The 26874-nt window shown below is 36.7% G+C and overlaps 1 long non-coding RNA gene across 1 annotated transcript; it reads right to left on the reverse strand.

Moving 5' to 3' along the window:
• Nucleotides 1-25618, reverse strand: LOC123333110. Its single transcript, XR_006550262.2, has 3 exons — nt 24854-25618; nt 16376-16518; nt 1-184 (listed from the first exon to the last, which is right to left on the reverse strand). It is a non-coding gene; the product is annotated as an uncharacterized LOC123333110 (long non-coding RNA).
• Between the last annotated feature and the right edge of the window lie 1256 nt (nt 25619-26874).

Below are 26874 nucleotides of genomic sequence, written 5' to 3' on the forward strand. Positions count from 1 at the left end.
TCTTTCACCTTTAATTTCCACCTCCGAGAAAAATTCTCTGACTACCCAGTCAACAGTAGGTCTTCTGTTACTTTCTATCTTGGTTCTCAATTTATTCCGTGATAGCTGGATGGCATCACTGACTCGATGGACGTGAGTCTGAGTGAACTCCGGGAGTTGATGATGGACAGGGAGGCCTGGCGTGCTGCAAATTCATGGGGTCACAAAGAGTCGGACATGACTGAGCAACTGAACTGAACTGAACTGAGCACTTATCACAATGTTTAACTCTTATTTATTTGACTACTATTTTAGTCTATCATTTCTAAGTGACTGGACTTCCATGAAGAACCACTCTCTTTCTGACTAGTCATCTCTCTGGGGTATCTAGGCCTAGACTGAGCACAAATTGGAGAAAACCTGTGAAACAAGAACATGGATTTTTGCAATAATGTGCTGTGTAGTTTCAGCAATACACAATAAGAATTTTAAAATAAAATGTTTTTAAATGCTCTTTATTAGACTTAGCAGGTGAAATCTTAGTCTTACAGGTCAGCATCACTTTCTATGGAATCCACAGGTAACTATTCATGTATATTGTATGATTGGCACCATATTAGGAATTGAGATAAGTTTTAAAAAAAAAATTACACATAGTCAAGATCTTATTGTTGAATCAGAAGATAGACTTATAGAAAACGAATTGCAAATAATATGGATAAAAATCACAGGGGCAAATGAATGACATTCCCGCAGCAGTTGTTGAGATAAGCCTAAGTGCCAAAACAGTAAGAGCTGTGGGTCACCATCGCCACTCAGTGAGAAATGGCAGATTCCCACATGGCTTTAGTTTGGTGTAGCTCTGAAACACAAATATTGTACTCTTAAAGGGAAAATGATATTTCAGCATTTCTGTTCCCATGGGGAAAAAAAATGAAGAATTATAAATCTTTAAAGAGGAAGTTCATTTTCACCAAGCTTTTAACCTCAGTTTCAAAAGGCAAAAATAAATCCACTTTATGTTTGGACAAATATTTATGTTTCTATTTCCAACAAATGACAATGAAATTAGATTTTAAGTTTGTCTCCTTGAAAAATTATTTAAATAAAATAGCTATTTCTTAAGTAAGTTACTGAAATACGGTAGCCAGAGAACATAAATTTTGGCTTTCATTCTGTCTTGTGAGCTGCCAAGTTCAATTTCATAAATTACCCAAATTTTCTAAAGTGTACACTGGAAGATATTTCCTAAAAGTGTGTATAGATTATTAATAAAGTTTATTAACAAATGTCTTATTTCTTAATATATCAAGATGACACACTTCTACATGATGAACTAAACAGGTACATAAAATATTTTCACATGATCATATATGTGAGCTAGAATGAAGTTAGATAGATTTCAAAATCTATTTTTCAATAAAGAAAAGTAACTTTTTCCACTATAGTGTACAAGTTGATTTTATGTTTACATGTATTTTAAAATTTACAGTTTTAATTTATATTTCCTTTATTTTTATTGGTGTAACTAAGCTATTTGAACATCAAATATTAAAAAATCCTTTTATCCATTAAATGTATGCAAATATGTTTTTAACTTCAGGGATACATTTGAATGATTAATGATTTCATACATTAGTCAAAAATGTGTAATCTTTAATCTCATGATAACTGTACTAATATTGTCCACTAAGCTGTCATAGTAAAAAGACAACACATGATCAATAACTCTTCCCTAAAAGGGCTCAACATCAAAAGAATTGTTCATTACTTAAAGCCAAAGGTCTTGTTTGTGCTATCTCTGATGACTGATATTTTTAAGATGATATTCCTCCATCTCTCTTCGAGCATCTGTAAATTTCCATTCTTTAAGATTAACAAATAGAATTTCCTTATGGAGCAAGACAAAATTGCTATCTGCTTTCTGTTCAAGTCAATGAGGTTGAGGCCAAGAAAAGTGCACAGAATTATTGAGGCAAGGTTTTAGCTATTCAAACTGCAACATTTATTTGCTTTCTGTGTTTATATATATGCAGCAAGAGAAGCCATCCATTTTCTAACTTCTATAGAACAGTCATATCAGGTCAGAGAAAAGCTAGAAAGAGAATTTCCATACTCTGTATGTTCATTATATAAGCAGAACTGTGCTTGATTTTTTCTTTACAACAAACCAGTGAAATAAGAAAAATTATACAGAGACCATAGATTTTAAATGAGTTACAGAAAGAATCCTGTAATACTTAAAGGGACAAGGATCCAAGACTGTAAATTTGAAAGCTATTCTGGCCCTTTCCTTGCATTCCCATTCCAGCAACAACCCACCACCACCACAAACACACACACATAGAAATCATCTGCTCATAGTTAACCAGATAAATCCATCTCTTTTAAATATAAATGTTAAATGGTAATTTTAAAAAATACAAAGTTAAAGAAAAAGTTAAAGTTATAAAAAAGTTAAAATTAAACATGAGAAAAATTCACTAGAATAAAATTCTCTAAGGGAAAAAAATAGCTTTGACTAGATGGACCTTTATTAGCAATGTGATGTCTCTGCTTTTTAATACACTGTCTAAGTTTGTCACAGCTATTCTCCAAGGAGAAAGCATCTTTTAATTTCATGGCTGCAGTCACTGTCTGCAGTGATTTTGGAGCCCAAGAAAATAAAATATGTCACTGCTTCCGCTTTTTTCCCTTCTATTTGCCATGAAGTGGTGGGACCGGATGCCATGATCTTAGTGTTTTAAATGTTGAGTTTTAAGCCAGTTTTATAATCTTGGGTGTAGGGAATGTCAAACTCACAGTCATAAGTTGAACCATGTCCTGCCACCTTCAATTCACTAATCCTCAGTATCTCAGAATGTGACTGTGTTTGGAGATATGTCCTTTATAAGAAGAAATTGGGGTTAAATGAGTCATAGGAGTGGGCACTAAACCAATATAAATGGCCTCCTTATAAGAAGAGGAAATTAGGGCAAAGACCATCTGAAGAGAGAGAAAGAATACAGCCATCTACAAGCCAAGGAGAGGGGCCTTAGAAGAGATCTATCCTGCCAACACCATCTAACTTCTAGCCTCCAGAATTGTAAAACAATAAATTTCTACTTGTTGAAGCCACCCAGCCTGTGGTACTTTATTATAGCTGCCCTAGCAAACTAATGCAGTCATGTTGTAAGAAGAGTGTGTGGAATGGAAGATCTTGTGATCATTTAGGAAAAGACAATCTTCCAGAAAAAAATATTCTGAAACAAACAAGCAACAACAAAATGAAAGAAATAAAATTAAACATTTTTGAGTAAAGAAATATTAAGAATTTCTACATTGTAAAAAAAAATTATCAGAAGCGAAATCAGGAGATAAATGTCAAGCAGAGTATAATTGGAGCTCACATTACACATAAAGGACTCATCTCACAAACACTATCTCATTAATAATAAATCTCAAAAAGAAAATAGACTAAGGATGTGAATTGATATTTCCTGAAAAAATTAATACACATGATCCTTAAACACGTGAAATAATGCTCTAAATAATACTAAGAGAAAATATTAATTAATTCTCATTTTCCAACTATAACAGAATTCAAAGTTTGAAAGCACTTTCTGTTGTCAAGTCTACAGTGAAACAGGTTGTGGGAGAGGAGAATGAGATTTTTATGAGGAGTAAGTTGGTAATAACTTCTAATAGTTACAAATGTATGCACTCTTTGACCTACTAATCTTTGGAATTTATCCTACAGATATACTAGCACCCATATGAAATGATGCACAAGTTTATTCATTATGGCATTTTTTCGTAACAGCGTTAAGTTTTAAAACAGTATCTTTACCGATATTTAGAGAAGTGATGAAATAAGCTACTACATGCTCATTCAATGGAACATTATACAACTGTAAAAAGAATAAAGAAGCCCTTTATATACTAATGTAGAAAGAACTCCATGATATATTTAAGTGAAAAAATTATAGAACAAATGTAATATATTGTGCTAACTTTAATTTTAAAAAGATAAAATATATATCTGTGTTTTAATTGCTTTGTGTTTGAAGAAACACTGGCAGCACATGCAAGAATCTTAAAAAGTGGCTAATCATGACAGTAATGGACAGAAACAGAAGGAAAAGATAAATAAAATTGTGTTATTTCTGTACTGTTCTGATGTTTGAACCATATGGATATTTATACAAAAATTACACTAAATTTTAAGAAGAATGACGGAAAGCATCATAAGAATTTTCTACTCTAAATGCAATGAAATTTAAGAATTTTGGAAGAAAAGTACGTTGTGTTGGCAAAAAAGCGTGTGGAAAAGACTAGCTTAAACAATTGAGGAATTCTTTACTTCCAGGTATTTCAAAGAATTCTGTAGGCTAGTTATTGCTATTAGTAACCAATAGGTAGTTAATATTTGACAGCATGTGCCCAATGTATCCAAATTTAGTTTCCTCTTTTTCTTTCTTTCTAAAAGCACCTATTAATACCTTAAAGAGCAAAGTTTGATAAACCCTATTCTATATATTAATATGGCATGTTAGTAAAATGTTCAACCAAGGCAGCAACCTTGGAATACTACATTTTTGTGGTGATTTACTTAAATTGAAGCTTAAATATTGTGGCATTCTTCTACAGAAGATCTGCTCTTTTAAAGACTAGGTAAGGTGCTCTCTTGTTGGCTGAGCAGATAAACAATCCACACGCAATGCATGAGAACAAAGGAGCTGTGGGTTTGATGAAGGGAATGCAACCCACTCCATTATGCGTGCCTGAAAAATCCCATGGACAGAAGAGACTGGAGAGCTACAGCCCACGGGGTCACAAAGAGTCAGACACAACTGAGCTGCTAGGCACAAGGAGGTGTCACAGAAGTGCAGAGAGGGTAGCTCCCTTTTTAGTTAGGGTGATTAGAAAACGATTATGTGTAGGAGCGTGAGTCAGCCCTTGAACTAGGGTAAAGATTGAACCAGTGTAATGAATGAAAGTTTCAAAAATGTCACTCTAAGCAATAAACTGTGGGAAACAGAGTCACAGGGTGTCTTTCTGAGATCTTACAAAGAAGTGTCTTAGCCACTTTTTTCTTTCTCTGCATGAACCAGTACTATACCATCTTATTTACTATAGATTCATACTAAGTTCTGACATTTGCTATTACAAATCCTTATTTCCTGGTCTTCCTTAGAAGTCTCCTAACTGATCTTGGACATTCTACCAAATTCCATGCAATTTTTTTTCAGTTATTCAGCTGAGTAACTTTTAACCAGATTTATCTGGGACTTCTCAGGGCCTGTTTTTAGTAATACTCAATATGCCATGCAGTATGGCATGGTGGAAAGAGTCATGGGTCTTCTCACACTCTATATTTTCTACCCAGATGAAACTAAGTGATGTGATCTTTAAACTCCATGAACCTCTGATTTTTCATTTATTAAATATACATAGTAGCACTTATCCCATAAAGTTGCTTTGTGAATTAAAAGTTATATAAATGGTAAATTTATATACCAATGGAAGCTTTGGTTATTTATTTTTTTTATATCCAATATGTTTTTAAAAAAATCACAGAAAGATAATACAAAGCCTCAGGGCAGTTCTTGATTCAGAAGTGTGTGTGTGTGTGTGTGTAATTCAATAAAGAACTGAAGCATAGATCAAAAAACAAAACAAAACTAAATTCTAATATAGTAACTGAATGATAAAATGATTTCAGAAAAAAACTATTTCTCATTTGAGTAATATACAAAATGAATTATACTTTTAAATTAGTATTTGTAATTAAGGGGTGTGTGTGTGTGTGTGTGAGTGATAGTTGCTCAGTCACGTCCAACTCTTGGTGACCCCATGGACTGTAGCCTGCCAGGCTCCTCTGTCCACGGAATTCTCCAAGTAGTTGTGCATAAATTTTTATTTATCTATAAATAGATGTCAATAGCATTTAAAACCTGGAAAATTGACTCTTCAATCTCAGGCAGTAATTCACCAGAGAAAAATATATAATTCTGCTTTCAGAGAGCTGTAATTGATTGTCAAGCCCAATCAAACCTATCATTTAGTCAATTTTCAGAATTGCTGCTCTGAGTATAACTTTATAGTCATGTCTAAATTTGAAGTAAAATAAATTATTGTTGAATTAACTGATGATTTTTCCCAGAATTATTTGAATTTAATGCTTATACTGATTGAATTAATGAATCCCTTGGCAAAGCCAGAACTCAGAAGAAATTATTATTCTTTAATCCCAGTGTTTTTCAAAACAGCAGGTCATAGCTTCAAAGGTTCCTACCAGTTTCATTTTCTTAAAAGGTTAACAGTCAATGGGCTGCTGACTAACCAGAAAAACTGTAGGCTTTAACTTATATCTTATCTAATGTGAGAGGCTCATCATATTGTCCTGGCCACCCTGGCAAAGAGGAGGGAGTCAAATATTTGTCTTTCACCTAATGCTAGGCTCAACAGTCCTAAAATTCTTGAATTCCCTAGCAGGGTTAGTAAGAGAGTGTCTATCATAGATTCTTAATTCTCTAAGAAAACAATTTAAAGTGGCTTCTAATTGGCCTCATGCAAGGATATAAGATTGGTGAGAAGAAGTCTATTTAGACAGAAAGGGGTTAAATTAGACCTGGAAACTTCCTGCAACAATTTATGTAAAATTTTTCTAAATTGAGTATGGAGTTTAAACCTAACACAATATTTTAGATACACAAGCTCACTTCTGTGCATCCACACTCACGAAAGTTTTACTAATAATTTTAAATATACCAGAACAAGAGCAACATTTATTTTTTTTTCTTCCATCTGTTCAAGACTCTGTTTAATGAATGCAATATGATGACCATGAAATTTTAGGCTTTGTATAACATCATGTATGTATATCTGTAGGCAAAATCTCTTCAGTTCAGTCGCTCAATCGTGTCCAACTCTTTGCGACCCCATGAATTGCAGCACACCAGGCCTCCCTGTCCATCACCAACTCCCAGAGTTCACTCAAACTCACGTCCATCGAGCCGGTGATGCTATCCAGCCATCTCATCCTCTGTCGTCCCCTTCTCCTCTTGCCCCCAAACCCTCCCAGCATCAGAGTCTTTTCCAATGAGTCAACTCTTCGCATGAGGTGGCCAAAGTACTGGAGTGTCAGCTTTAGCATGGTTCCTTCCAAAGAAATCCCAGGGCTGATCTCCTTCAGAATGGACTGGTTGGATCTCCTTGCAGGCCAAGGGACTCTCAAGAGTCTTCTCCAATACCACAGTTCAAAAGCAGGTAATCATTTAAAACCATCAAGTTTATTCAAACCGGATTATTTATCTTTCTATAGGCTCTCAACATTAAGAAATAACTGAGTGTTAGAAACTGAGCAGAGAAGGAAATCAAGGCTTTTGGAACTAAAATAATCTGCCAAAAGTCACACAGCCTTTCCTGGCAGAATATAAATTGGAACACATCTCCTGATTGCAGTGTTAGTGTTTGTTGGCGACACTATACCCAGTCCTTACAGACTCTGTAGTCTAAATCATTTGAACTTGTACCTGAAAACTCCATATACCTCAGTAAGTCAACTACATTAAATATTTATACATAGGCTGATATATGAATTAAAACATTTGATCATGTTTATGACTAAATATATTACTGAATATGCTACAACTCTTTATTATTATTCTTCCACCTAGTAGGTAAAATCAACTTGAGGCAGGAAGCAAATGGGCCCACCAGGGTAAAGCCATTAGAGATTCATTCTCTTTTGACCAAAACTCCAAGATTAATGGAATCTAGAAAGATGGTACTAATCAATTTATTTGCAGGGCAGCAATAAAGAAACAGACATAGAGAACAGATCTATGGACTCGGGGGGAGGGGAAGAGGTGAGATGTATGGAGACAGTAACATGGAAATCTACAATACCATATGTAAAATAGATAGCCAGTGGGAATTTGCTGTATGACTCAGAGAACTCAAACAGGGGCTCGGTATCAACCTAGAGGGGTGGGATGGGGAGTGAGATGGGAGGCAGGCTCGGAGGGAGGGGACACGGGTATACCTATGGCTGATTCTTGTTGATGTTTCACAGAAAACAATTCTGTAAAACAATTACCATTCAATCAAAAATAAAGAAAGTGGCAAAAAAAAAAAAAAATAGCAGGGCAATTAAGGGAGGAGGCTGGACCCTGCACAGACCACATATTTTTTGTTCCCAAAGTCATGAGACATCCTAGACCATACATGTGCAGAAAATGCTCCTTGGAGACCAAAGGGGAGTCATGTCAAGGGATGTTCTACACAGACACCTTTTCAGTAGGATCCTAAGAGATATGTGCACACACATGAGACGATCCTGAAGTGAAGTGAAGTGAAAGTCGCTCAGTCATGTCTGACTCTTTGTGACCCCATGAACTATACAGTCCATGGAATTCTCCAGGCAAGAATACTAGCGTGGGTAGCCTTTCCCTTCTCCAGGGGATCTTCCCAACCCAGAAATCGAAATGGGATCTCCTGCATTGGAGGCAGATTCTTTACCAACTGAGCTATCAGGGAAGCCCTGGGAGGATCCTGAGATACACCAGATGACTGTGAACCAGGTAGATCAGAATGACTGGCCAAAGGAAACCCAGAAGAAATACCCTGTAAATCAAACTACTACTATGAGTGTGTGACTCAGCAACTCAGGAACTCTCCCTCTGAGTCTATCCACAGCTACTGTACTTGTTTTCCTCCTAATAAATACTTCACATGCTTCATTACTTTCTGTCGTTGTGGAAATTCCTTTCTGCAAAGCCAAAGGGCCAGGGCCCTTGTCACTGACCACTGTTCCAGTGGCTAGGATCTGGTTCTTTCACCGCCATGACCCAGCCCAGTCTCTGGTTGGGAACCAAGCCCTGCTCCAAGCCGTTGCCGGCCAAGGCCATCTGACATCAATCTGTTAATTAATAAAATGATTACTCTCAAAGAAGATGTCTATTTCCAAGGAGTGTTCAAAAAGATAAATCCTCATGACTGATTACCATTAGTTTCTTCACATTTTGGCACAATGTTTATCCTCTATACAGAGATGAGGAAAACCTGCAAAAGAAGAATGATCTCAAGGACTGGAAATTTTCCTCCTTAGCAATGTAAATATGTCTATGGGTAGGGGTTTCAGTGGACTCCGGGAGTTGGTGGATAGGGAGGCCTGGCATGCTGTGGTTCATGGGGTCACAAAGAGTCAGACACGACTGAGTGACTGAACTGAACTGAGGCCTTATATTCCTTCATAATGTATCATCCAAGAGTGCTTCTGAATTCTCTAAAAAAAAGTGTACCTCAAATTTAGGGAAACTAGGTTATTTTGATCAAACATTTGCTTCCAAAGAAAGGAAAGAGGAGAAAGAATCCAACACTTAAAACCTTTACATTTTTTAAAAAGTGATATCACTTTATATATATAATGTAGTCTGTGACTAGATATGACTATGCTAATTAGTCCAAAGAAGCCAATGTTTTTGTTCTGTGTACCTGTCTGTATTTCAATTAAAATCTTCATTTTTAAAACTAGAATAAGCAGAAACCACTGCAATTGCTATTGTAAAAGTGCAAGTCGCTCTTCGGGAGTCCATGGACTGCAGCCTGCCAGGCTCCTCTGTCCGTGGAATTCTCCAGGCCAGAATACTAGTGAGGTAGCCATTCCCTTCCCCAGGAGATCTTCCCAACCCAGGGATCGAACCCAGGTCACCCACATTGCAGGCAGATTCTTTACCATTCTGAGCCACCAGGGAAGCCCAAGAATACTGGAGAGGGTAGCCTATCCCTTTACCAGGGGGATCTTCCTGACCCAGGAAATGAACCAGGGTCTCTTGCATTTCAGGCAGATTCTTTACCAGCTGAACAACCAGGAAAGTCCATAATTGCTATTGTACAGAAGTAAAATTTGCCATCCCAAATGTGTCCCTTTGGCATGAGGATTAATTCAGGCTGATTATTTTTAAGAAACAGAAGACTCAGGAAGTCTTCCTTTTATCTTCCCCTTCACTGCCTAAAAGAATTTAAACAAAGGGCCAGAATAGAGTTATCACCGAGATACCTATAAGATATGGGCCGTGTATGGTGGGGGGCAATGGTGATCAGAGTCCACTCTGTGTCCCAGTCTCTGCACGGCCCAGCAAATACTTGTTTACTAAACATTGTACAGGGAGGCCTGGCGTGCTGCGGTTCATGGGGTCGCAAAGAGTCGGACATGACTGAGCAACTCAATTGACTGAAACATTTGCTTTCCCATCACCATGAGAATTACTTCCCTCTCCTTTGCAGTCCCAAACCACTACCTGTCCACCCCACCCCCACCACTGCCAATTCCTCATTGGTCTTCAGATGAAAATGATAATATAGGTGAGTGTTTCAGCTATTTTGGTGAGTGACTCAATTTTCCTAGGTCTCTCCCATGTGTATATGTTATTAAACTGTGCTCAATTTTCTCCCGTTAATCTTCCCCATGACAATTTAATTCTTAGACCAATCAGAAGAACCTAGAAGGGTGAGGAAAATTTCTTCCTCCCTAACATTGTGACTGAAATTTGTATTTTAAGACTCCTTAATATAAGTCATGGCTTAGTTTCATTTTTCCAGTGGTCATGTATGGATGTGAGAATTGGACTGTGAAGAAAGCTGAGCACCAAAGAATTGATGCTTTTGAACTGTGGTGTTGGAGAAGACTCTTGAGAGTCCCTTGAACTGCAAGGAGATCCAACCAGTCCATCCTAAAGGAGATCGGTCCTGGGTGTTCATTAGAAGGAATGATGCTGAAGCTGAAACTCCAATACTTTGGCCACCTCATGTGAAGAGCTGACTCATTGGAAAAGACCCTGATGCTAGGAGGGATTGGGGGCAGGAGAAGAAGGGGAGGACAGAGGATGAGATGGCTGGATGGCATCACTGACTTGATGGACATGAGTTTAAGTGAACTCCGGGAGTTGGTGATGGACAGGGAGGCCTGGCGTGCTGCGATTCATGGGGTCACAAAGAGTCGGGCATGACTGAGCAACTGAACTGAACTGAATATAAATCATGAAGTAAAACTTTTCATTCGTAAAATGCAAGCGAAAATTTTAAACTAAAAAAAAATTATGGATAAGCATTTTGGTGGTTTTATCACTGAAACAAAGGTATTTTATTTAGGTAAAGAAAATGAATCATTTTTGCTAAGAATGTAGTCATTATTGCTCATTAAAATCTCTTAGATTGACAAGCTCAGAACAAGGAGACACAAATCACTTTAGAGGATTAGGGCTAGCAGTTAGTAAAATTAATGGTCAGGAATGACTTGGGAGGATCTGAAAATAAGAAAATCTGCATTAAGATCAATTATAAAAATGGCCAAGTAAGTAAAACTTACAAAAGCCAGGGGTCAGGCTTATCACAAACAAGAATCTATATTGGAATTTGGGAGTTAGAACTTCTCAGCAAACTCGTAATTTCAAAATGTCAAATTGGAAACTTTTGCTCCAAAATAAGCTCTTCTGGGGAAAGTATTATGAGTTAAAATGCCTAAAAAAAAGCTATTACTTTCAGGTATGTCCATATAGTAAGCACTCAATAAATGTTTGTTGAATAAGTAATAAAGTGTCACCTTGGCATCAATTGTTGCCCTAGAAATGTGTTGCGTTGCATTTTAGAAATTCTAATTTTTTTCCTGAGGCATTTGTGTTCCTGATGTGTTCAATTAAAAAAGGCTGAGGACAGCAAGTTACTAGAGAAATGCAGATCTACTTCACTTAGTTATCTTACCCAAAGCAGTTTAAGGGAGATAGTCCAGAAAGTTTCTTCATCCACATATTTTCATTACTTCATCTTTCAAGATAAGAGCAATGAGGAGAAATTTACCAAGAGAAATGAAAAATATCAGTGTAGACAACCTATATATGTATGACATGGGTAAAGACCAACCAAGGCCAATCATATCTAGAGAACTTGATGCCAACCTAGCAGGAATGTTCCCTAGAATAAAGTCCTAAAATAAATAAAATACTTTTCCAGGTATTTCTCTGGTGTTCTCAGAGTCCCTTTTTTCTTCCTTCCCAGTCTTTATTTCTCTTCTCAAACCCTGACTTCCTGGCTTCCAGTGATCTAAGATTTCATACTACCTATCCACTCACCCACCCCCACCTCCAAGTATAACCAGTATTTTCCACTGAGAACTTCTTCTATTTAGTAAGTATAGCCTTTTTAATAGACGAGGTTTACTAACCAAATACATTGTGAATATATCTCCATGTGAAACAAACCATATAAAGTGAATTATCAGCTAAAAGTTCTTCTCTGAGATAATTTGAAACCAAAGTCAGATTTGGCTGAAGTATAGAAGATCTAGTTTTCTTTAACCTGAAAATATGCAGTAGTTGAATTCCACAGAAGGATTTGGCAATGCAGTAGTATGTTTCTAACCAGAGCCTAATTTCTTGCTATTACCAGCGGTTTCTGGTCAAAGTATTACAGTCAGCACATTGTAGAAGACATCTGGGAGAGGAGCTTACTGAGTGCCAAACTGGAATTGAAATTTCATTCCTGTAGCCTATCTGCACATATCTCTAAAGGCATCCTACTTCTGACACTGTACTAAACACAAAGGAGGAATCAGAGTAGAAAAGCAACCTGTGTCCATGGTTTGTTTTCAAACTGGCTTTCTCCACTTGAGCGAACAAACCAACATACAGTCAGAACAAAGGCTGCCCAGACAAGGGAGTGAAATTTAAGATATCGTCCAGTGCAGCAAACTCAAAAATGTAACATTCACAGACCATTTTTAAAGCCTATAATTTGTGCTAGAATGATTCAGAGTGAAGGGCCTTTCATACAGCTGAGCCTGGATATTATACCAGGATTCAACGTTTCCTTTTACTTTCTCAAGGCCTCCAAAAGCTAATTGGCTGCACTGGGGCTCCACGTAGCTGTTCACTGACTTCTTTTTAAAGCACCTAAGGCTCAGAAGCCTATTGGGAGCCAGCATGGCGCAAAGACTCATAGAGGCCAAGATGAATAAGCCATGGTTCCTGACCCCTAGACTGCTTGTATTCAAATCTGGGTACCAATATTTGCTAATGATTTGAATTTGAGCAAGTTATTTGATCATTTTAAGCCTCAGTTTTCAGATTTTTAAAACACAAAGAAAAAAAAAGTATCTATTTTTAGGAGCTGTTGAATGATGGCATGAGGTGAGATATAGACCAAGTGTTTGGCACGGCACCTGCTCCATAGTGAGCACTTAGTGTGACTTTACTATCAGGGTCAATTCTATACCTGATACACAGTACATAGTCTTTTATCCCGGTAAATACTATTACATAAAAGGGGCAGCACTACAGACTTTTAAAATTATTATTTTAACTTATACCTCTTCAAATGTAGAAAGCAAAATGTATACAGGCTATCTGTTATGTTGAAACTCCTTTTTCTTTAAACAGCCCATTCTGGTAAAGCTTTCCTAATGATAATATTCTATGCATTACTGAACTGGTTGTAGAACAAATCTAAATCTGTAGGTTATAATTTTAAAAATCACAGCTCCAATAAAATTGCTTTTTATTGATTTTTTAAAAAGAAAACAGCATCATATAATTTTAATTTTCTGCAATAGCCTTAGTAACCTAGAGTTTAACAATGCCACATGACATCTTTTAAAACTTAAAATAAAGATCTATTGATTTGTTCACTTGCTCTTTTACTATAAGAAAGCAAACACTCTAACTGCAAGTAAATTTCAGCTGAAGACTCTGAAAATAAGATTTTGGTTAAAACATGCAAATATTATCAAATTTTTCTATATTTTCTAAATATAAGCTGTTGATTAAGTTGTCACACTATCAATTTGCCATATTTAAAAATAATTTGTATTTATGATAGAACGTTCAATATTTTAGAGAGATAAAACTTAGAGTTATAAGTGTTAAATTTGAAACAGTTATGAAATGATATGAAATACTGGTATCTAAGTGGAAGAGTAGAATCTTTGATTCTAGTATCTTTACTTCGTTACACTAATTTTTTTTTTTAACTTCTACAGGAAACATAACCCAATATAAGATTATACAATGGGGCCCAAAATATATTACTTGGTTTGGAAACCTTTGTTTGCTCCCATGAACTGAGTACCAGGAAGCACATCTAAACAGGTTTTAAATGAAAATGACCTCTTTTAACACATTCATCAATCATTTTAGCATCCAATCCAGTTCATGGTCGGTACATTTGTGATGATACATGCTTTTTCTTAAATGTTTTATTAAACTTTTAATTTAATAATATTTATAAAATAATTCATTAAATTGTGTTTTATTTTATATTAAATGTTATTCCCTTGTGAGCAAAAATGGCCAAAATTATTAAAGAATTAAATCAGATTTCTATGTAAATCTTAAAGATCATTCAATTTATAATTTAATACTGAAAACAGAATATAAAAGGTATGCATGAACTATGTGTATAAAACACATAAGCAAATTATACAACACAAAAGCAAAGAGCATAGTAATCCCTGAACGCTGCATTAGATAACCCTGTTTATAAATCTGTAGCACTCAAAGTCTGCAGATAGTTAGCGATTTGAGGGATTCTATAATTCAGAGAGGGGCAAGATGGCACTGATTCTATGGGACCAGAGAAACATAAGTCTGCCCTTAATAACAACTGGCCTAAAGAATTGGGGCCTGGACAAGATATAAGCATGTCCTTATATCTTTTATACAAGATCATGGGTTTTTGTAGAAATGAATCTGATTAAGTATGTAGAAAATTTATGAAATTTTAAAAAACCTTCCTTTACAATTTCATCAGAGAATAAACACTCATAAGAAGAAGATTTGCAGTTTTCATTTTAAGCATCCTGCTAGCAGAAAGAACAACCAAAGTCAGCTCCACCCTGAATATTTGTATGGACATTCTTCAGGGAGTGGCCAAAATCAACATGATGTTCCTGGATTGCTGGACTTGTTTTGTGACCCATTGGTTAGCCTTGCATCTGGGTCAGCTGCTAATCTAGATAGTGACTCATTCTCAGAAAAGAATAAAGTTTTTAAATTTGATATAACCTTTATTTTGAATTGGGAAATACTTTTAAAAGTGTGATGTAATTAGATTTCTTTGCAACATTACTTTTGTTAACCAAAACATATTTTTAGCACATTAGACAAATATTATTGGGTTGACAGCAACAATCACAACATATACAAAAATATCCATTTCCTGTAGGTAATAAGCAATCATCAGAGAAGCCATACCGTGTTTACCATGGGACTCAAACAGTTTTCATCCTCAAACCATCATTTATATTTTCCCAGGTTAATTTTGTACTGATTAAATTTCATTCATTGTTTATGCTCACTTCATAACAGTGTCCTTATATCATTTGCATTATTCCAGGCAGGCAATGCCTGTAACATATTTAAATGAAAGGCCTAAATCACAATTATTATTTTTCTAAGTTTTTAGATGCTTCTTTAATTTTTCACTATCTTGGTTCTTTTGTCTCTGATCTATTTCAGTCTATGTTGACATATATCCAAAGCAATACTTCAAAAAATATTTCTTTGTATAATTAAAAAAAATAGATAGTGGTTTACAAGCCTACTTAAAAATTTAATTGAGCAAAATCTTACCTGATTTAATTTTCAAATGAATGTATCTAGTGGTGAATATCTCTTTGTGAATTCATATGATCTGTTTCCAGCATTTGTAATATTTGAAACATTATGGTGAAAATAATTATATCCCTATCAAATATAAACATAATCCTAAAGTTTCAACTAGTTTTCAAAACTAAAGTTTCACAATACTAAATTTCATAATAAAGAAATTCAACATAATACTAAGTTTCAAAATAAGGTTTTAGTTTTTATATAACTCACAGATAGTGATATCAAGTAAAATGGCCTCTATGGATTTGAGTACTTCTTCAGAGAAGGCAAACTCATTGTGAAGACAGAATAACATGATTTTTTTCTAATTAAAGCAACGTGAAGAAGTTATACAATCTATACTTGTTAGTATGACTAATGCATATGGCGATAGAGAAATCAGTTTCTCGTTCTCTGTGCAGTTTTGGCTCCCATAATATATCAGTTAAGGTGCTTCCAGCTCTAACTGCTACAAAATTAACAGAGGGCTAAAGCTTTGTTCTGTGGAGCAGGGTATGGCAACCTACGTCAGTATTCTTGCCTGGAGAATCCCATGAACAGAGGATCCTGGTAGGCTACAGTCCATGGGGTCACAAAGAGTCAGACAGGACTGAAGTGACTGAGCACATACGAAGTCTTGCTATTGAAAATGAAAGCCCGGACCAGCATCATCAATCTCACTAGGGAGCATGTAGACTTACTGAATTATCTTAAATTGAACAAAATTCCCAAGTGATTCAGATGCATATTATAACTTGAGAATCACTTACCTGATCAATGAAATAGTTCGCTATTTCATAGAACTGGAAGGTAGGTTGCAGCTTCCCAGACAACATCTGTCTAATTTTCTTAGCTTCTCACTCATGTTCCTGAGAAGGCTGCCACAGCTCTGGATATCATGCCTTCACATCACCTTGTTCAAAGACAGGAAGAGTGGTTTCTCTTTTTGTGTCTCTTTTTGACAGGGAGGAATATCTTTCACAAAGTCCCCAAAGGCAAACCTCTGGGGTGTAATTGGCCCCTGCCTGGTGATTCCATTCGCAAGAGGGATGGAACTGTCTAGATCGACTAAGATGGACCAACATTCATTTGGGGGCTAAAGTGGGGTCAACTTTCATGGGTTCACGAGCACACTAGGTTAAGGCTCTTCCACCGAGAAAGGGGTGGAGAAAGTGGGACGACAGATGGACAGACATCCACAGTGACTGCTAAAATTGTTTTGCTTTTTCTGGTTCTTTATCCAACAAAGACAAGCCGTGAGATTCACAAATAACACCACAGGAATCCATTTCTGTGATAATGACTGTAATTTGAATGTCAAATAAAAGTCTTTTTTTAAGACTTATAAGCTAGTGCACTGGGACGACCCAGAGGGATGGTATGGGGAGGGAGGAGGGAGGAGGAGGGAGGAGGGTTCAGGATGGGGAACACATGTATACATGTGGCGGATTCATATCGATATTTGGCAAAACTAATACAATTTTGTAAAGTTTAAAAATAAAATAAAAAAAACAGAATTAGAGCCGGAAAAAAAAAAAAGACTTATAAGGATGCATTGTCTCTTTGTATAATCTTTTTATAAACACAACGTGCTACACAGTGTGACCATACAGAAGTATTTTGTGGGTGTGTGCTGTCATGCCTGTTATGCACTGTTATTTGTATATTGAGCAAATAAGAGTAAATATTCTCTCAAATTTAATTTGAAGATAGTATACAGTGAAGAAGATAGCAGGATGTTTATGTTGAGTAAGCTCCGTTCTCATAATATTTTAAATCTCCTAAAACAAACAGTTTGACATAGCTCACTTTTGAAAGCATTTTGTGCTACAATGAAATGAGTTTACAGAATTAATTAATTTAGCCAACAAACACTGAAAACTTACCATGTCCAGGCATTCTAATTGTAGGTTTATAGAGATTAATGAAATAGCCAAGATCAGGGACCTTATAATTGCATGAAAAGACCGAATAAATAAATAATCAACAATTAGAAAACAACCACTCAGAGAAAAGGAAAAGTATTATAAATTAAAATAACAGAGTGTTGAGGTATGGAATAAACTTAATTAGATAAAACAAAAGTTTAGAGAAAGTCTTTATAAAATGACATTTAGGTTAAAATTTAGAAGGTGGAGTCTGCAGACTATGCCACCTGTTTTAATGTACCCTGAGTTAAGCAAGTTCTTTTACATTAAAATTTTTTAAGAAAAAAGAATACTTCATTACACAGCAAAATTATATAAAATCCAAATGTTAGAATCCATAAATGAAGTTTTATTGCAACATAACAATGCTCTTTCATTTAAAGCTTTTGCTCTACAGTGACTGAACAGGTGCAACAGAGACTATAGGATCCAAAAGCCAAGTTATGTTTACTATCTGGCCCTTTACAGAACTTTGTCCGTCCTTACCTACAGATGAGCAGAATTCAGTCGTAGGAGGAGGCAGTGAAAAGGCATTTCAGGCTGAGGAAGGAGCATGCACAGTTCTCAAATAAAGCAAACCAAGTAAGGGAGCCATAGTGACAAGTTGGAACACAGAAAGAAATTAAATAGGAAAGATGGCCAGGGGCCAAGGCATGTAAATTCCTCATGTCATCCAAATGTGACTACCATTAACGGCAAGGGGAACCCTGTGATAGATTTGAGTAAGGAATTATTCGACTGCTTAAATTTTAAAAAGATCATCCTGGCTTATGTGTGGAAACTTTATTAGAAGAAAGCCACAGAAGACAGAACTCCAAATGGAAAGTGACTTAGTGGTAAAGGCCAGGGAAGACGTGATCATGCCTTGGTCAGTGAACGGCTGGTTACAAATCCTTGGAGAAGTTCAGAAGTTAAGCATAAGCATTTAGACACTTCCTTGAGCATTTGTTATTCCTGTGACATATAAGCATTTGAACAGGAGACTGGTCTACTGGAATAGGGTGGAGGCCAACTCAGTTTCTGTGGAAATTATGTGGTAAGTTGCATGTGCTGGGAACTGCAGACCAAGTATAGATAGAAGGATCATGTTATACAACATGTGATATGTTAGGGTGGTTACTCAAGTGGAGCCAAAAAGTGGAGAAAAAAATGGAGAAAGTATAAGCAGTTATCTATTTATGTACTATGCTCTGGACTTCATAAAACTATGACAGGTTACATTTGAAAGTAAGCATTTCATTCATCATCAAGAAAGAAAAAAACAGAGGGTGAGAGAGGAAGAGAAAGGAAGAAAGGAAGAAGGAAGGAAAGAAGGTATAAGGAAGGAAGGAATAAAAAATATAAAGATATCTTCTTTGGAACTCTGTCATGACATGACTTCTTGTTCTTTTATTTTAGTTATGCCTCAAACAACTTTAGATGGTCTCTTCTGTTCAGAGAAATAAATTTAATTATTTTACCTTAATTTATAACAGAAAAAAAAAACAGTGAAGCTTCGTAAATCATTTGCAAAGTTCTATGTATATTGCATTTTTGGTTTATTTTCCCATTGTGTACTTGTGAGAATTGCAGAGTGAATATGCACATATTTGGCACACAGAATGCTGAAATTCTTACACATTATTGTTGGAAAAATGCTGGTTAAAAACTATTTGAAATGATCATACTCATTCTTGCAGTGGGGTCACTCATATCAACATCTCTATCAGTAAAACCTTGTCACAATAGAATATCTCAGGGCCAACTCTTGAAGATTCTCTTTAAGGAATGTATAAAAAAATGGAATTGATGATAATAGCACATTCAGCACATCATATAGATGTGTGCTTTTATTGTTGTTAGTACGCTGAGCACAGTGTCAAAGTTAATGGGCAATTCATTTGAAGTTTAGAACTTTCAGCAGAAAGTAAAGGAGGTTAATTGATTTATACTAACACAGATAAAGGGACTTTTGTGCAGTCATGAATTGGTTAAAGCAAATTTGTCTAAGCATGCTTCTAACCAGGAAAGACATTAAACACTGTATGTCAAAGTAAGGTTCTGAATGTGAATTGAGAAGAATGCTCCATATTTCAATATAATATAGGGTACATAGAAAAAAGAGCACTGGATTAAAATTCAGGAATCTAGAATTCCCCTCTATAATTTCTTAATCATGAAACTTTGAGAAGGTTCTTTTAAATTCATTGGACCTCAGTTTTTTCAACAGGAAGATGGGGTAATTTTATTTAGTCTGTTTAAACTGCAATGATCTAATGTAGCTAAATGAGCTAATGATTGAAAACATACCTTGAAAATTATTTCCACACTATTATAAAAAATGAACTCGTTAAAACAAGCTCCTAGAGTCAATATAGTTACTAATCTACTGCAAGAAAAAAAGGAAAGCTATTCTGGGCACAGAGGTCATTACAATCTTTCCATGGGTGTCTGGGGAGGAGCAGAGGCATATAAATCATCTCCTACCTACAGCGTCACTGTTTCTTCTCATGCTGACTTCGGAATTGGAAAGGTTGCCCCATCTCCAGGTTAAGCTCAACTCTCAGACATAAGACAGATGAAGCGGGTTATCAGCAACTAGCACAGGGAGGCCAGCTTATAACTTTTCAGTTTACAACAGGATCACTCCAGAATTCCACTATAAATCTGGACACATGTATTTTGCATAACTTGTATTTTTTATATAGCTTCTATTTTTAAGCATATATATGGAGTGGGGAAGTGAGGATTTTAAAAGTACCATTTTGTATTGTGTTGTAGCTCTCTGTACCCCACTGGGAGCAAAAGACAGAACAGATGCCGAAACCAAACCTGTGTAAAAATCAGGACTTTGGGCCAGAAGCTAAAACACTGTTACAAATAGGAATCACAAATCTTTTCTGAGGTAACCTGGGTTATAAAGAAAACAGAAACCCTCCTTCTTAAAAAACCATAAGAAATAAAATGCTATCTTTCCAGTTGAGCTTACAGATGTTTGTGACCTTAGAGCTGGCAGCAATGGAAAAACCATGTCAAGCTGCAATATGTTACTCATGTGGTAGTTTTTCTGAAGGAATAAATGCACATGTGATTCTGATGACCTCATGTGAGATACCAAGGTGTTACCTTAGAGTGGAAGACCAGCAACTCTTTACTGGAAACCTCTCGCAGGCAGAATGCTAAAGATATTGCCCATACCATATAAATTACACAAGGCTTTCCAAACTTAGAGCTGCCGGCTTTTAACTAAAGCTAAAGCCAGCCTTGGCTGTGGAACTTTTGCTGTTTTGACCTCCGATAGCAACAAAAGCAAGGCATGGATATTGACTTTCCAAGAAAGAGAGCAGGAAGTATTTTCCAGTGAGATTATCCTCAAGGGATATTAAATACTAAAGGAGCAAAATATATATTTATGTTGCATCTGTAAATAAAAAGTTCCTCTGGGACAAATCACATAGACAATTAAGTGTTTGAAAAACAGAAAGCAGACACATGTAGTAGAGTCATTACACACAATGAAAATTAGGCAGAGTAGAATAACGATAAACTGAAATAGGCTTGTCTAGCCTAGATGCAAACAGTAGCAAAAGTCTGGAAGCATCTATCTCTCCTTTGATTAATTTTTACCTCTCAGTACATTTTAAAATAATGCCTCTAAAGCCATTTCTTGAGATAAAAGATAGAATCCTGAAGCTCATATTCCAGCTTCAGAAAAATTAGCTTTTCCCAACAGTCTAAGCATTTAAAAATTTTTTAAATAGTTTAGAAAGATAATACAAATATTTAATATATATTCAAAATATATATCTTTGGAAGATAATATAAATATTTGATATATACCTTTAAATATAATGGGGCTTCTCTGGTGGCTCAGAGGTAAAGAATCTGCCTACAATGCATGAGACCTGGGTTCAAAGCTTGGGTCAGGAAAATTCCCTGGAGAAGGGAGTGGCTACCCACTCCAGTATTCTTGCCTGGAGAATTCCATGGACAGAGGAGCCTGGAGAGTTTCAAAGAGTTGGATATGACTGCCTAACACTTTCACTTTTAAGTATAATATATATCCAGAATACGCTATATAAATATAAATATATATATACTCACATGTATTTTGGCCAAAAAAATGTAAAAGCTGTCATGCACACTTGTATAAGCAGTTGATAATTGACACAATTATTCCAGCTGACCCAAGTAGCTGTCCATGGACATCTCATATGTTTGAATTTTTTCCAGCTTGGTCCTTGTGCTGGTAATGCTCAGTGTAATAGTCAAGATATAGCTCCCTTGACTACAGTTGTAATAAAAGCAATAAGAAAAAGAATATTCCAACAGACATGCATTATTTCAAATAATATAGCTCTGTTACTTTTCTTAAAATATCAGTTGAATCATCTTAATGCCTGTGAACAATGATGACTAGTTTAATTCCAAGAGATATTTTTCAAGGGATAATTTCAAGAGACTAGCTTTTAACATTTATACTGTATTGATAAACTTCATTCACATTTTTACCTGCTGTTAAGTCAGTATATGGGAAAAACTATAAAACACACACCCTCTCACTTTATTTAAAATAGCGTTTGCTTTAAATTATGAAGGAATAATGTATTTGTTTATATGTTGCACTACAATTATTTGCTTTGTTTTGTTATGAGTTTTAACCAGTGGAAAGAAATCCTGGGCAGCATAACTCAAAGACTCTATTTTTATTAAGAGTTCTCACATTTTAGCCTTGTGGTCTCTAGTCACTTGATGTTGCCTGGCTTTCATTTTTTCTCCTTGTACCTATGATTTTGAACTTATATTCCCTCCTCTCTTTTAGGAACTTGTGTGATTACGCACTTTCTTACTTTAGCCTTTAGAATCTTTATTTCTATTGGTTTTTCCCCATGTTCTCTCCTAAATATGTTTATATGTCTCCTTTGCTGAAAACATACAAACCAACACACATATTCACAAGCAAAAACTAACACAACTTTTCCTTGATCTTATCTCCTCATAACTTACCATCTTGTCTCTCTCTAACAACCTCAAATTCTTTCCTCAAACACTCTATGGTCATCAAAAACATGTTGGCACTACATGGAATACTTAGCATATTCTTATCCAGTGACCTAGGATTCCACCTCCAGGTTAAATACCCTAGAGAAACTTTCATACTTGAGCAACAGGTGACATATAAGAATTTTTATATTGGTAAAGCAAATATTCTGGAAACAAGACAAATGTCTAATAGATGGATAAAGACATTTTGATACCTTTTACATTGGAGAGCTACACAATAATAACAATTAATTGACCTCAGCTGAAAGAATAAGCCTAGATGACTCTCAAAATATGTTGAATGAAATAAAAGAAAATCATGAAATAATATACATAATAAGACTGCATTTATATAAAATTCAGAAACTAACAAAAGTTAACAATATACAAATTAAAGCTTGTGTGTCTCCTCAGACAACACATTTCCGTGTGCTAGACAAGAATCCACTTTCAGACCCTGGAACGGGTCCCACTTCCTGCAACAGTACCAGAGGTAAAGAACCCCCTGCCGGTGCAGGAGACATAAGAGACACCGGTTCAACCCCTGAGTCAAGAAGATCCCCTGGAGGAGGGCGTGGCAACCCACTCCACTATTCTTGCCTGGAGAATCCCAAGGACGGAGAAGCCTGGCGGGCTACAGTCCATGGGGTTGCAAAGACTTGGACACGACTGAAGTGACTTAGCATGCATGCACCCATACTTATGTTGGGCTTCCTTGGTGGCTCAGATAGTAAAGAATCTGTATGCAACTCAGGAGACCCAGGTTTGATCCCGGGATGGAAAATAAACCCTGGAGAGGGAAATGGTTACCCACTCCAGTATTCTTGCCTGGAGAACTCAATGAATAAAGGAGTCTGGTTAGCTACAGTCCATGGGGTTGGAAAAAGTCAGACACAACTGAACGACTAACACTTTCACTTTTTCATACATATATTAATAATAGAAAGCAAGACAAATAACATGCACAAAATTCATAATAGTACTTACATATATAATAAATATTGAATATGTTGTGTGTGTGTGTGTGTGTGTGTGTGTGTGTGTTGAAGAAAGGGGAAATGATACACAAGAATAGAAGCACAGACTGCTTCAAAATGATTGATAATATTCTATTTCCAATAAGGAGGTGAGGTGGTTAAGTGTATGAAAGTTATATTGAATTTTTTGGGGTATGATCTATTTCACAATTTAAAAACTCTGGTCTGACTTGTTTCTATCCCTTTATATATTTCTCAGCCATTTCTTTCCATTTTCTTATGCCCCCCCCCCACCAAGGTTTGATGCCTAATTCTAACCCATATTCTGAGTCTCATCTTAGTTTTCTTCCAAGGGAGGTCTTCCTTGATCTAAAATAGGTCAGTTCCTGTATTATATTAGCCCATATCGTCTTGTCCTTAGCCTTTCTTAACACTCAACTTACTTGTTAAATACCTGTTTACTCCTCCAGGCTCTATACTCCATTAAGGAACACAGTACTTAACACTAAACCAGACACAAAATGAATGATCAATCAGTATTTCTTGAGTTGAATTATTCTCTTTTGGAGTTAGCTTCTTATAGGAGCAGTTTGTAATCATCATGAAAGTTTTTCAGGTCAAATTTATTCTTCATTACCCTCGAATATGACTTCTGTCTTCATACATCTGCTGTATCTGCTTTCAGAGAGGTCACCAGTGACTTCATTAATAGCCTTTAGTTAGTCTAAGTCCTTAACCAATTTGACCTCTCTGGGATATTTGATACTCCTAAAGAGAGCATTTGGTAATTTGCTTAACCTTTGCTGAATGTTTTGTATGTGTCAGAAAATGGGAAAATGCTTCCTTTAGATTCCATGACACCGCTTTCACCTAGATCCTCTACTTCATTTTTCTCCCCTTCTCCTTGAGCTCTGCTTGCTCCCTTGCTTTCAAGAATTTTCCCCAGCACTTGGATCTACCGGTTCTGTATTATTCTTACTGATGGTGCTCTCTTAGTTCAGCTAATCGTCAGTTCTTGGGTGTGCAGTGTGTTTAGTCGCTCAGTCATGTCCGACTCTCTGTGACCCATGGGCTGTAGCCCGCCAGGTTCCAATGTCCTTGAGGATTCTCCAGGCAAGAATACTGGAGTGGGTTGCCGTGCCCTCCTTCAGGGGATCTTCCCAACTCAGAAATCCAACCCAGGTCTCCCACATTGCAGGCGGATTATTTACCAGCTGAGCCACCAGGGAAGCCCAATCATCAGTTCTTAAACTATTACAATACCCTCCTTGCTATCCACCACCTTTTGTTGTTCCCACACCAAGGCACCTTTCCTACTTACTTGTCTTTAAAAAATCCACTGTAGGACTTCCCTGGTGGTCCAGTGCTTAAGAATCTTCCTACCAATGTAGGGAACACGAGTTCGCTCTCTGATCCAGGGGGAGGAGTCCACATGCTGCAGGGCAGCTAAACCCAGCGCTGCAACTACGGAGGCCTGTGCGCCTGGAGCCCATGCTCCTGGTGATGAGAAGCATATGCACCACAACGAAGAGTAGGCCCCGTATAGCAACGAACACCCAGCACGGCCAAAATAAACAAACAATAAACTATTTTAAAAATCAAACAAATTTTTTTTAAAAAACCCAATTATTGTTTCCTGCTTCAAATGTTGTAATTTCCTCTTACTAGTCACAAAATGCAGCTTAAATTCATGCTCAAATCATAGGGCCTTTCACAATATCTGACAGATATCTCTGCAGCATCACCTTCAGGCGTTCCCCATTGTACCCACTGCTCCAACTGCCCCCAAATTATGTGAAATTTTTTAACACATCCTATACTCATTCACATGAGAGGCTCTACTCATGTTACATTTTTTTGCTAAAAGTTCCTTTTGCTCTGCTTCTTTATTAAGAAAATTCCAATATCAATGGTCCTAAATTGGAGGAGCCAGGGGAAAGTGGGGGGGAGCCAGGAAACAATTTGAAAATCTAATAAAAAAGGATATCACACCCCTTGTCATATAAATACTTGCATGCACAATTTAACATAGAATCTCATGAAATTTGTGCTACCTTATCTATTTTTCATGAATGCAAATGAGTCACATGAGTTGAATGTGAAAATATTATATAAATGCGAGGTACTCATCCTCCTTCCATTGAAAAGAGAAAAATCTTGCCATGCATTTGATTACCTATAAATAGAACCCACGTTACATGGTTCCCAAGGAATTTGGAATAAATGTGAAAGTTTAGGTTGGTCACATGTTAAAAATAGATGATATAGTCTTTGTCCAGGTCTGTAGTATATTAAGCAGACGGCCATCTCATGAAAGGGTACAAACACTCTCTAAAGTCAAATTAGAGGGACTATTAGAGAGTGCTAAGAGGAGTGAGGGTCAGAAGATAATCACCTGAGGAAAGCAATAATGCATGAGATTTGGAAAGCTAGAGGTAAAGATCCTACAGAGGTGATAAGCCACCATGTGGCTCAAAAACTCTAGCTTCTAAGTACAACAATTAACCACTTTACAAACATGTATCAAGAATTACCCCAAGTTAGACTTTGTACTAGACACTAAGAGACACAAAATAATTAAAATGGTCTCTAATCTTGAGGGTGAGCGTTCTTTCCATCTAGTTTTCTATAAGATACATTAAGTGAATGATTTATTTCTCACCCGTGCATATACATGCTAACATTCATTTAAAGGAAACAGGCTGGTGCTACATACACCAGCGTCATCAACTCTGCTTACATTGTGCTGGGCGGGTGTGCTTACTTGCTCAGTCATGTCCTACTCTTTGTGACTCCCATGGACTGTAGCCTACCAGTCTCCTCTGTCCATGGAATTCTCCAGGCAAGAATACTGGAGTGGGTTTCTATTCCCTTCTCCAGGAGAACTTCCTGACCCAGGAATTGAACCCAGGTCTCCTACATTGGACCTCCCTGGTGGCTCAGATGGTAAAGCGTCTGTCTACAATGCGGGAGACCTGGGGGTCAATCCCTGGGTCGGGAAGGTCCCCTGGAGAAGGAAATGGCAATCCACTCCAGTACTATTGCCTGGAAAATCCCATGGACAGAGGAGCCTGGTAGGCTACAGTCGATGGGGTCGCAAAGAGTCGAACACGACTGAGCGACGTCACTTTCACTCCTATATTGCAGGCAGATTCTTTACCATCTGAGCCACCAGGGAAGCCCTTGGTTACTTTGAGTGAGTGAGTGAAGTCGATCAGTCGTGTCCGACTCTTTGCGACCCCATCGACTGTAGCCTACAAGGCTCCTCTGTACATGGAATTTTCCCGGCAAGAGTACTGGAGTGGGTTGCCATTTCCTTCGCCAGGGTATCTTCCGGACCCA

This window comes from Bubalus bubalis, chromosome 4 (assembly GCF_019923935.1).
Source record: "Bubalus bubalis isolate 160015118507 breed Murrah chromosome 4, NDDB_SH_1, whole genome shotgun sequence".
In the NCBI taxonomy this organism is placed as follows: Eukaryota; Metazoa; Chordata; class Mammalia; order Artiodactyla; family Bovidae; genus Bubalus; species Bubalus bubalis.